Raw genomic sequence first — 13,103 nt, 5'->3', positions numbered from 1 at the left:
TGTTGGGAGCCTGCTGCCACAAACAAGTAGTTCGCATGTCTGAAATCGTTGTTCCTGGCTACCTGTGGATCCAGACAGGTTCATATTAACAATGGGCATCTTCACAGTTAAGAAATATGAAAGCCTACCACTATCACTCTCTAAACTGAAATAAAAAAAAAAAAGCTTCACCGTGTGAAAGCTAAATTTCTGGAGTCCGATTGGGACCCCACGGAGTGGTAGCGTGAGGACAGAAGGGACATCGGATTTCATCTGAATCAACAGGTCCTTCTCTTGCTCCCTGCACACCATGCTGGATGGTGCCAGTACCAGGGAGGATGTGGGAGGTGCTGAAGAAGGTGGGACCAGGAGCCAGAGGAACTAACGCCTGAGGTTTGAACTGCCTAGCAGAGGGGCAGTGGTCCTGCGTGCTGCTTTAGAGGCTCAGCCCACACAGCTCTCGGCCTCTGCTCAGCAGCAGCAGCAAGTTTGCAAAGTCCTGAATGGAAACTCCACAAACTCGGAAGGCCTACCCAGTTCTGTATGAGCTGGACTGGGCTTAAAGTGCTGAAAGGCTCTGGTCCATTACCGATATTTTGAAGCACCCAGTCTTCCAGCAGGATATTTAGGAAAGGACCTTTAAAGCCGGCAGTAATCTCCCAAGTGAGCCAGGTTTCAGCAGGTGGGCGGCAGCTATTAGCTAGATGGCAGCATTAAGCACGAGTTGCCTGGGTTCTGCCTCTGGATCTTTACCAAGAGAATAAGGTGCAGCACTGAGGGAGAGCCATGAGGAAAAACACACTGGTTTTCTTCAAAGTTTGGAGCTGGGGGTAGCAGTCATGTACAGATGGGCGGATTATTAACAGGGTTGGCTTGGGTCCTTAACATTTAACTGGTAATAGTAGGTAAAATCTGTGAAATGCAGAAAAGCAGTTGGGGAAAAGTAGGAATGCCAACCTATTGAGCATCTCTGGTCGCATTTCCTTAATGCAAGAATTGCTCAAGCCTGTTTTTGTGGGTACCACCATCAGCAGTCACATGTCAGTGCTTGTTTTCTCAATGTATGACTGGCAAGTAGTGCCAGTCCTGTAGTAGATAAGAGGTAGTTCCATGAAAAATATGAGACTGGTTACTGTAAACTACTTTTTCACTAAGAGGAATACAATGTATACTCAGATTTGTGGGGGCCTTTTACAATAACTTGTTCTCATTCTAATGGCAAATAAAAATACAGTAACTGTAAAAAAACTTCTGTTCCTTTTTCTTACCTTTACTGAAGATAGGAGTGCTATTTGCTGCTTTCTTCAGGCACTTAGAACAACCATTTAAAATGTCTTCCCTGGAACTGCATGCAAAGGACCTTTAGCAAGGCAGTTAAAGTCTTGTGCTTTGCTTTCAGGGCTCATCTTTTCTCACTGTATCTCCTTATTTGGGAAAAAAGATAAAAACAAGAACAATTTAGATTTTGTTTTGTATCAGACCAGGCTCAAAATAAAATGTTTTCGACTTGAAATTGACTGCATTGATAAAATGAATTGACGGTATCTATCAGCATGTCTAACAGCTTAGGATGAACCCTCTTACTTTCTGCATCTACTTTTAACATGACCCTTTGGTTGATAGTGTGTGTTTCCATTCTGTAAAGCTACTCTCATCTAACGTTATTTGAGTTTTTGTTTCTGATCTCCTGTTGGTTGGTGGTGCTGGTTTTTGTCTGGTGCATTTAAATGTAGAGTGTCTTTTATTTCAAACATTTCTGCAGAGCATGAAAGCCACCCTTCCTGAATCCCCTTTGTCTACTTTTCTGGTAATGCTACCATTAGACATTGGTGGTATCCATCTCCTAAGAATCAGTTGGAACTTGTCCCTGAATTCCTCAGATGCTTGTGTTCAAATGCTGGTCAGAGAGCTAAGTACACAAATGTCAATGCAGGATATTTATATTGAAATACCTATAAGCTTAAAAAATCCAATGACAACAATGAAAAGTTGTTCGTTAGTTCTCATTAAGATAATGTAACCAAACCCATTTTATTTGTGCTTTCTCTTCACTTTGTCCAAACTCAGCACAGATTTATTTACAGTTGTACTCATTCAAATGCAATTTTTTCTGCCTAGATGTTATATTTTGCCTAATTTAGTTTGTAGAGCATATTTATTTTAACAAAATGGTGTTAAGAACTGGACTGTTCTTTTTTATATGGCAATGAAATAAGGATTTTGTCAATAAAGCTTGCTATTTAGGGGATAAAAGAAGCAGTAAAAATAGTGTTGAAAAATTCAGCTTTGAACTGATCTAAGATTTTTATTTCAAGATGCAGATAAAAATTTTATGTATGCTTTCAAACCCTTCATTTGTGAAAATACATGACTAAAAATATGGTGTATAAGAATATATTTATGCTCAGTAAAGATTTCCTATTATAGAATCAGTGCCTTGTAATTCACGTAACTGTCTATTGGTCATAAAATTCATTACTATATCTTGACGCTCAGTAGTTCACAGTAATGAATTTTAGCTTCACGCAGTGCGTTGGCAATTTAGACACTTCTTGTACTATTTTTCTTTAATGCTTTGGATTATCAAATCATGTGATTAAGCAAGAATCTCACCTTATGTTATTTGTAAGCAGGTCATAGCCAAAGCCAGGCATAACAATGATGTTTTTAGGGTGCTTCGTAATTGCTTTATCATGGGAATATACTACCCCCGGCAGCACTGGCTGATGGCTGAAGTACTGTCCTCCTTTTGCCTTACCCATTGTGACCACCTTTGCTTGCATACCATGAACTTGTGGAGAAAAACTTGAAAGTGTGAAAGAATACTGCCACAAAAGTACAAAATGATAAGTAAAGTAGAAGAAATGACCACATTATTAAGTTTGGGGTTTGGGTTTGGATTTTTCTTTTTTCATAATATGATGGTGAAGCCGAGCATGTCTTGTTTTTGTGGCCTGGCTTACAGTTTCTGAAGGCACCTGATGACACTACTGTCCATTGTTATGTGTAAATTTTTACTCAGGCAAGAACACATAATAGAGATGGTATACGGGTGTATGCAATAGGTAATGTGGATTTACAATCCACCTGGAAGCGTTTTAGTTTGAAAGTGCAAAAGAGTGCATTCTTTTTGTGATGGGCAGTGTCCCATAGATCTTCATAATGACAAATTTATCGGCATTCGTGTGCTACGAGCTTGCAGTGCTCAGCCCCATGGTATGAGAATTTTCTGCATAGCTGATATATTTCCAGGTCCTCCAGCTTTTCCATGCAGCAGATTATTTTATTTCTGTGTGAAGAGTATGCAGGAGGTGGATAAAATTTCTGGAGGTTTCATTTCTGGAATATAAATTAATTTCACTTCAGGAATTCATTTCTCCCAGAGGCATGTCAAATGGTAGCTCTACATTAACTTCAGATGTTCTGTGCAGATTCAAGTATTGGATGGAAATTTGTAGAGAGAAATCACAAACTAACATTGTGGTGTTGGCCTCACCGAAAATGGATTTGACGGTGGTAACTGAGTGTTGCAGTGAACAGAGCTCTTCAGGTTGTATTGACAAAATAAACAGACCTTTCCTTGAAAACCAGGTTTGCTACCTGTTTACTTCACAGTGGGTCTCACTACAGCACTACATAGGTGGTGGAACTCTGTGTATTCACACAGCTTCTTTCTGATGTCTGATGAAAAGATGGGATTAATTTTTCTGTCCTCTCAACCGTGTAAGCAAGTGGCAGAGCATTCACAAGCATAGAAGATGGAAGAGACATTACATCCTGTTTCTGTTGCACTCTTGCAGCCATCATCACACAAACACACAAATTCTGCTGCAAAGTCTTTCTTATTCACCACAACCTCTTTGCGGTGATGGAATATATTCTTCTTTTGCTACTTAAATCAAACACCTTTGCTCCACTGATCAATATCAAGAGTTGCAAAAAATGTTCCTCCCAAACTATTCCATTTGATTTGACTCCCTAAGAGTAACCATTAAACAAAATAGCCTTTATTGCCTGATATTTCCTTTTGGTATGCCAGACTGGATGCCAGTGTGCGTGAGCTAGATGGGTCTCAGACAAGAGCACAAGGAAGAATAAAGAGCATCCACATGTTGGATTCCTAACTAGCTTTTCTAGCCCTAAAGAGAAATTCCCATCCTCAGATGAGTCCCCAGGGGCAGCTGACCAGGGTAAGTGATGTCAATAGCTGATCCATATGAAGAAAAAAACCTAAGTTAGATCCTAGGATTTCCATGTGTAGTTTCCAGTTTCATAGCTCAGGTTCGGTTCATGCATATGTATGTAAATGTACAGAAATATATGAGAAAATGGTAATCATATGTCCTGCTCTGACATTTTGGAGGCATTGCATTACTTACAAGCTGTGCAACATCAATGTAATGAGCAGGTTATTTCTAAGAGGCCAGGTTCAAATTTATGTCACATCATTGCTTAGTACTAAAAGCAGTTCTAAAAATTGAGATTTTTGAATTAACTTGATTCAAGGTAGCCTTGTGTCTGAAATGTAGTGTTGTTCTCCACACCTTAAGCTCAAGTAGTTGAGGCAATCTGATTTTCCAGTGTGGGGTTGAAAAAGTGACATTAATATCTCCTTTAAAATTCTAAAGAAATATCCAAATATGTTTCTCTTAAAGGAATGTTTCTACCCACAAGAAACCTCTATACCGCGCAACCTGTCTTCATTGACAAAGAATATTAGGACCATGTACACCACAGTCCTGTTAGCTTAATAATGCCAATGGAAATCTTAAAATTAGTCTTGTTATAGGTTAATGAACTTCTGAATTAGCAACATCAAGAAATGTACAGAGTCATAAAGCAGCTGTTGTTTAGTCTTAATACATTAATACTTTCATGTGGTTGTTATCTTTAACACACAGGTAGCATTATTTTTACTAGGGATCATTACTGCTTTCTGAATACTTGGTTTCTCAGCAAGCCCAAAACTTGCTGCTGTGAGTGGCGTGGAGTCTTGTGAGCAAATAGTGGAACGTGGTATCTCTTGGAGGATGGTACAGCTGCTGCACATGTGATACTGCCAGACATTGCTAGCAAGTTCCAGTGATTCCTGTTACATCTCTAGAGCAATGTGCTTGCTTAAGCCCTGCTCAGGTCTGTAAACAATAACAGAAGGTAGGTTTGGGAGGGATCTTAAGAAGTTATTTGGATTGTACTTCTGCTCCCAAAGAAGATCCACTGCACCTAATTCATTCATGACTGATGCTTATCTAATCTTACTCTTAGTACCTTCTAGTATTTCACCTCCCTAGGCAAACAGTTCCAACACTGAAGTCTTTCAATTCAGAAAGCTTATGTCTTAATGTTATCCTAAGCTTCCCATTCTGGAAACTTGTGCCGTGCATGGGAGCAGACAGCCTAGCTTCTGTTATTGCTGCTCGAAAGATCCCAAACCCTGTCCCTGCTTGCCCTGCACTGTGTTTTTTCAATTCCCGGATATGCAGGAATTTCGACTATTTTGCCTCCGCTCCTTTTCTTAGGGGAGCTGTTCTGCCCAGTTTAGACTAGGGCAGACTTTATGAGCCTTCCCTATGTTGGAGAGAAAGACCCTGAGGTGAATCTCTCTGGGTTCAAGAGGGGCTCATCTGAAAAAACCCCAACCCAAACCAAACCAAAAAACACACGATGCCATCTATTTATGCTGAAGAGAAAAAGCACTTGCAAAGGGGGCCTGACCAAGTTCTCCACTTGATACCAGGTATGGAGAAGGAAGCACAGGGTGAGTTTTCAGGGAGGCAGGCAGAGATCAGGCATGCACTGAGCCAGGTGCCATCCCTCTCCCAGGAGCTGGTGCCAGGTGTGCTTCTGCCAAGGACTTGTGGTGCTTTTTGGGGTGGAGCAGAGGAGACCAAGCGGCTCATTCCGTTCCCTTCAGCATTGCATTGGAGCTTGGTCCCAGTCCTGCAAAGAGGAGGACAAGAGCAAGAGGGGACAGTGACTGGGAGATGCAGGGGGGAAGAGCAAGAGAAGGAGCTTTCATCTTCTTTCCAGCAATGAGCTTGGAGCCACTAAAATCTACACCATGTCCCTAAGCAATTTAAATCTATTAGTCTCGTCTGTCTGCAGCAAACATGAAAAACAGTTTATTCCCTTGCTATTTATAACAGGTTTTTGTATTAAAAGCAATTTTCTTCCTTCTGCTTAGCTTTCTGTAGGCTACATGGTCCCTCAGTCTTTCTGTGTAGGCAATAGGTACAAATTCTTATTATCCCTGTTTCTGCCGAGTTGAAGTACATTCTCACAGGTAAGCCAGTCTTACCATATCATACTGAACAGACAGAATACTTTATGAGCTTACATATGACTGTCTTGTGATACTTCCAATGGCAGAGCTGTCTTCTTCCCCTGACACTGAGCTGAGCAGCCACTGATGTCATCCTGCTTCTGTTAGAAGTGTGGCCCCGCACCAGTCAAAGCAGGGATTTTGTGCAGTGCTATTGCAAGTGAGAACAGCTCTGTGATCATGAGAGGCAGAGGGATGAGGTGAGGAGGGCAATAGCAGGGGTGCAGGAGGGGCTCAGCCTTTCCAATTCTAATTAGTTTGCCCAGAGAAGTTGTGGCTGCCCCACCCCTGGAAGTTTTCAAGGCCAGGTTGGATGGGGCTTTGAGCAACCTGGTTTAGTGGAAAGTGTCTCTGTCCATGGCAGGGGGATTGGATGTAAGTTATCTCTAAGGTCCCTTCCAACCTAAACCATTGTGATTCTATGAATTCTTCCTACTCTCACCATGCAAGCCTGCAGTTTTGCATACCAGCCACTTAAAAAATATTTTGAGGTCATTATTATCCTGTTAATTATGTTTTATGTGTGAGCTCAGATTCCTAGCTGTGTCCATAATTAATTAACTAAAAATGCAGTTTCTCTGGACTCTTTGCAGAAACTAGGTTTATAACTGGATAGCATGATGGATGACTGTTTGCATTGTTCAGGGAAATCCTTTATTGTTTGTTCTAAATTCTGGACTTCAGTCTCAGTCTAGTCACCTACAAAGAATTTGTTTTCCTTTTAAGTGTATGTTGGAGTTCAGGTGGATTAACAATGTCCTTTTCATATCTTCCATTCCATTTGTTATGGAAATGAACTGTCGTTTAACATGGCCCGATTCTGCACTGCACTGACCGATGAGTGGAGAATCAACCTTTTGGAAAAGAAAATAGATTAACTTTAAGCATTGGTGCCCTAATGTCTAGAAAAACAGCCATGGTCAATGTTTGTTTTGTCAAATTCTGGATAATGAAATAAATGGTACAGAGGGTTAACTCATATCCTAAATGATTCATGTAAAGGAAATGTTCTTAGATGGCAAAACAAGATTTGCTGTTTAATCAAACCATTTTGCAAGAATGATGAAAGTGCATGGAAATTTCTTCAAGAGTTTGAAATGACAACAAGAGAACCTTGTCGTTCTGATCAGGTCTTCCCACTTGCATGCAAGGAAACCAGCTTGGCTCAAACCCTTATGGACTGATATATGGTAGTTTTCTGTTTCATGATGAAGAGAGTGTTTGAACACATTGGCAGACCTTTTACAGCATATGGTCAAAACAAAAAGAATCCCTGCTGTCACTGTTGAGATCTGCGTTTTGAGTACTTGGACAGTCAAAATCTGCCCAGATGCCTATATATGAGCTTGAATTTGATATATCTTCTTCTAGAAGAATTCTTTGCAAACAGCTTAAATACTTTATTTCACAGAAAAACATTGCAGAGAAAACAGATGGAGGCAGCTGTACTGATCCTACCCAAAGGCTGTGCTCTGGGAAGGGCAGAAAGCTTGCCACTATGATTATGCCTCTTTGAAAAGCCTTCTAATCCTACTCAGTTGTCCATGTTTTGAATGTAAATCCTGATAAGATAGGACTTGATTCAAAGTCCAGTGATGACAGAAATAGCCTCTTTTTTCCCTCAATGGGCTTTTTCTCAATTCGATTTCCAAAGGTTTCTAAACTGTGCTCTGTATTTGAACTTGAATAAAGTTGGTAGTTGGATATGCCAGAAGATAATAATTTTTAAACCAGGGATAAGAGAAGTCTTGTTAGTGTCTGGATTTATCATTTAGAAGACCTTATAGCCTTCCTGAAGGGGGATATTTTTAGACCTAGCAAGCTGGAACCATTTTTTAATCACTCTTTTTTTTTTTTAATTTTTTTTTTAATTACTATTCCACGGCTAGACTTGAATCAAATATTTCTTTAGGTTTTATTCTGAACCAGCCCAGTAATTTAAACCATGTAACTGTAAGTGTCATTGCCCTGTTTCTCTGCATCACGGTGTGAAAATTTTCTGCTTTCTTATGCTCTCAGTCTCTCGGTCTTCTAACACAATGCCTTTGATTAACTGAAGGTCACATTTCAATATAGTTGGTTTAGTACAGTTTCAGTATAGATTCAATGCATTGAGTTTGTTCCTCACAGGTGACCCAATGATTTCTTTCTCCAATAAATTTTTGGTTGCAACATAATGTTGCATTATACATGCAATTTGCCACAATCTTTATAGTAATTGGGTATGTTATCTTTATCTTTTGTCAACTGCGGTTAGCATGTTGAGTGAGAATTCAGCTTTCATATTCCCCTACCCTTTCTGAAACCCCCTGTGCTGCTGCTTGCGGAGGGAAGTTGAATTGGCTGTGTTCTAATGGATTGTCAAAAAGGAGGCAATTAAAAAGAATGCAGCCTGCCTTTTTCCATATCTGGTGATTTTAAAGGCAATATCATGATTTGAGATTCCAGATTCCCAAGAGCTTGGGCTTGGCACTACTGCATTTGACTGTATGCATCTTTTTATAGTGTCACATTAGCTCTGCAGCATTTTGTCATCTTCCCACTGTCATTACTGGTACTGTGTTTGTAGTGTGCTGGTGCGTCTGTCAGGGAGGATGTCATAAATTCACTCTTCATATCATTCAAGACCAGTAAGATCTTGATTTATAGCTTGAATAAAGGTCTGATGTGTTTTTACTGGAATTGCCAACTTTCTGTCTGGCAGTAAGCTGAAGGGAGAGCTGGAAACATTTACCAGATAAGTTAGTCTTGCTTTTGCTCCTAAAGTAAGAACATACATATCAGCAAAGGTAGTATTTATTTCCCTGGTTTTGCATCTTTTCATGTATCTAATAGATATTTTAAGTGGGCATTTACCAAGTACAGTTTTCAATTAATTCAGCTGTTTAATTTTATTCTATTTTTTTACAAAAACTCTTTTGAAGAGAGTAGAGTCCTGGATTAAAACATGTACTTCAATACAAGTTTATTGAAATGTATTTCGCTTAACCATAGATAATAAAAGCAGAAAGTGAAACATTTTCTTCATACTGTATGTGTTTAAGTATTTGCATTAAATTAATTCTAAAGGCAAACAACAAATACAAATGTCATTTCTTCTTGCTGTCCCTTCTTGCAATCAGTGCTTTGGATTACAGCCTTTGTGGATGATTGCTAACTCATGGCATGAGATTAATGCTAAATGGAAATTTAGCAAAATGGAACACCAGAAATTATGCCAAATTCACTTGCCATTCATTGCTACTAGGTTTTGAAAGTGGGTTTTCGATCTCGAGCATGACCTGCCTGATTACCTGGTGAGGGTGTGGTCTTACTTTTTCGATCTGAAGCCTCAACACTGTTATCCACTACCAGGATACTGCATTGGCTGTCCCTTGGCTTCCAGTGAAGTTTAAGATGTTTATTGTAAATCATAAAGCTGTAAGTGGCCTGGAATAGGACAGTGTGGGAGAAGCCAGCAACACGCTCTTAATGGCCCAAGACAAAGAAAACTTTTCTCCTTCTATGCCCCTCAGTGGTGACATCTCAGGAAGGCTGCAAAGATACAGTCTAATGGGATTTTTGGAGCCTATGCTTCCTAGAGAATCAAAATCCTGGACATATTTATTCCAGAAATCAATCTATGTTTCAAAGCTCCTAGGATTTCACTGTATGTGCTGTATTGTTACTGAATTGCCAGGGTGCCTAGAATTTTAGATTGTATTTTAGATGTAATTTCGGATGTATTTGTAACAAAACACAGTTGATTAAAATAATGCAGTTTTAAATATGTGTGTGTGATACACACACAGACATATGTCCTACATATGCTTTTTACCCTATTCAGGAAAGTACTCCATTTTACATATAAACTTAACCCTAGTCAAGCAAGTACCTACAGAACCTTAAGACTGTTGATTTTAATGAGACTAAAACCTAGATTTATGGTTAAACACATACTTCTGTGGGTTCCCAAAGAGGCATCTTCTCTTTCTTAAGAGATAATATGTCCTTTCCTTATAATCAGATCTGCATCAGTAGAGGGAGTCAGGGTTTGTGTACAAGGTCACTTTTGATGAGTTGAAGCATTCAAAGGTCTCCTGTGCTTTATAGAATACTTTACTTTAACAAACAAAGTACTAAACTCAGCTAATGCTTTGCTTACCAGGGAGAAATGGCAAAAATAAATGGAATTGGTTTAATTTTTGTAATGCTGATGAAAGGAAAAAAAGGTCTGGCTCTTAATTACATGAAAGATTCTTTATGACATTTGTGGCTAAAAATTATTGAGATATGAGTGAACATTTACACCTCCTTTAATTACAGGATCCCTTAGGTGGTGGTGAGTTAAACTGGAAAACAGGATATCCAGTCCTTGCTGGGTTTTATGGAGCTTCTGGAATCATCGAAATAGGAATGAACTTAAACTGTCATGGGAAGAAAACTGAAAAAGATAGTCAGTATTATTTAAAATTGCAGAGAAAATCTTGAAAATATGACCCTACTTCATCTTAACAGCCCAGAAACCAAGAGACAAATAAAATTAGATTTAAAAGTATTTTCTAGTATCATGATTAAGAAATGAATCTCAAGTGTTTTGAGACCACTTACATGAAATTTTATTACTTATTAAAAGCTGTGATATTAGAATACTGGGAATACTTGGGATCCTGATCCTAGACTTGGTAGTTAAGTGGAAAATTTGCCAAAACGAGTGTGTCAGAACAATGTCTTTCCGCATTCCCAGAGCTGTTCTGACTTTTCGCCTATATAGAAAATGCACAGTGATGGATAATTCTGCCTTGCTTTTTTTTATTAGCAAAGAAATAATTTTACCAGCAAAGAAATAGTTACACTCATTAATCTATACAGAAATATCCATAAGATGGTGCTGTATGTTAAATCTGACCAGAGTCATTTGCATTGAAAAATAAAAAGTTTGTTGCAATTGTAGCTTAAAGCTGTTGTTATAAGCTGAGTGCTGGTAACAACATCTTTGGCAGGCATATTGCAAATGTTAGTTTCCAGTCACTCCAATATGTTAATTTACATGTATTAAAATATTAGTCACAGCATCTTTGTTCAAGCCTGAAAAATGTAAAACCAGCTGAAAGGTAGTTTCAGTGGTGCTTGGGATATGAGCTGCCAGTAGCTTGCTTTCACTTCATCCTTTTTTGCTTAAGGCAAATGTGGTCCAAGGACACCTCAAGACATGACTGTAATGGAAAAAGAGACAAAACAGTGCACTGGGGGTTCTATTTAAAGGGTAAGATGAGAGATAATGGCCAAATTTGGCCAGCAAATGAAAAGACTGTGGGAGAAACGAATCTGAGACATTATAACCACCCACACAGGCAGTGAGAGCACAAATTTCATGTGCAGCCAACACAGAGTATTGCAGGATTTTGGTGAGAACAATGGTGTCGAATGAAGGACTGGCTGGAGAGCAACCAATTACAGCATTATCCTGCTGGAGCCTGGGCAGCAGATTCTAGCTCAGTAATCGCCTTCCCCCACATCTCATGGCTGGAGTAACGCACAGCCGGGGCTGAGCTGCCAGCGGTGCTCTGGCTCCTAGCCCAAGCCAGCCAAATTACTGACAGGAGGAGGGAAAGAGACTGAAGGAGAGGGAAAAGGCTGTCACATCTGCCGAGGTCCCTACGATTCCACGTGTGTTTCAGCTACAATCTTCCGAAGACCTTGTTACACTGGGAATTTTACCTGCATGAATCATTCAGGTTTGCCCGTACATTTTTCTCCCGGCTCATTTCTCTGAAGGGGTGAGATGACAAGAGCAACTGATCAGCTGATAAATCTCTGGTTCTCAATATAATTGATTTCAGTTATGCATGTACTTCTGGAGTTATTTGTACATAGTCTGAGCCAGTTTTTCTCCTTGAAAACAGGAGTCAGGGAAGACACAATATACAAAATGGCTAATGCAGAAGGAAAGGAAGAAGGAAAGGTGGGTTCAGTGCAGCATCATGCTGTAGGCAGTAAGGAAAAAAATAAATAGCAAAGGAATTGTGCATGGTCAAGGGAGAGGGAGAGCACTTCATGTCACGAGTACACCTGAGCTGATCCAGGCTAGACCAGGAGATGAAATATGCCAGTAAGAGCCTCATAACATCTTGCCTCTAGTTTTGATGGATTGAGATGATACTCTCTGCAGATATCATCCTCCTTTGCTTTTTTGGATAAACCTGTGACTTTTTTGATTCCAAACCTAGTGAAACTCCAGTTGCCTCATTAGAAGAATAGGAACTCTCTTTCAGCTATCTAGTAAATCTCATTCACTGGTAAATGTTATGTAGAAAAACCTGTGTGATTATACTCCTAACTTTGGTTCCTAGATTGGGGAAAAAAAAAAAAAAAAAAAAAAATCACTTTTTTTGGTGAAAGATACAGCACAAACTTGACAGATATTTTATTTTTTCTCCTCACTATTTAACTGTTAAGCAAAAACTGAAATATCATTCTTAATAGTCCACAATCATATGATAACACCTCTCTGCAGGCAAATTTTGTTCTTGAACTGATTCATGTGATCAAGTAGGAAAAGAGGAAAGCATAAGCTACTTTAATGGAGCTAATATAAATTGGAGACTAAAAATGCAATATATAAGGCAAAAGTAGTATACGCCAGATTATTAATGAGATGCTATAGGGCTACTTGCAAGAGGCTACATGCTAATGTAAGGCTAGAACTTCTACCTCGCATCACGTAGCAGACACTGTCAGTATACTTTGGTTTACTTTAATCCTGTGAATTCTTCTTAAACACACTTCAGGAATTTTTCTTCCTTGCTATAATGCCATCTTT

The sequence above is a fragment of the Strigops habroptila genome, chromosome 3 (assembly GCF_004027225.2).
Source record: "Strigops habroptila isolate Jane chromosome 3, bStrHab1.2.pri, whole genome shotgun sequence".
Classification (NCBI taxonomy): domain Eukaryota; kingdom Metazoa; phylum Chordata; class Aves; order Psittaciformes; family Psittacidae; genus Strigops; species Strigops habroptila.
The sequence above is the reverse complement of the archived record's forward strand: the minus strand, read 5'-3'. Positions refer to the sequence as shown.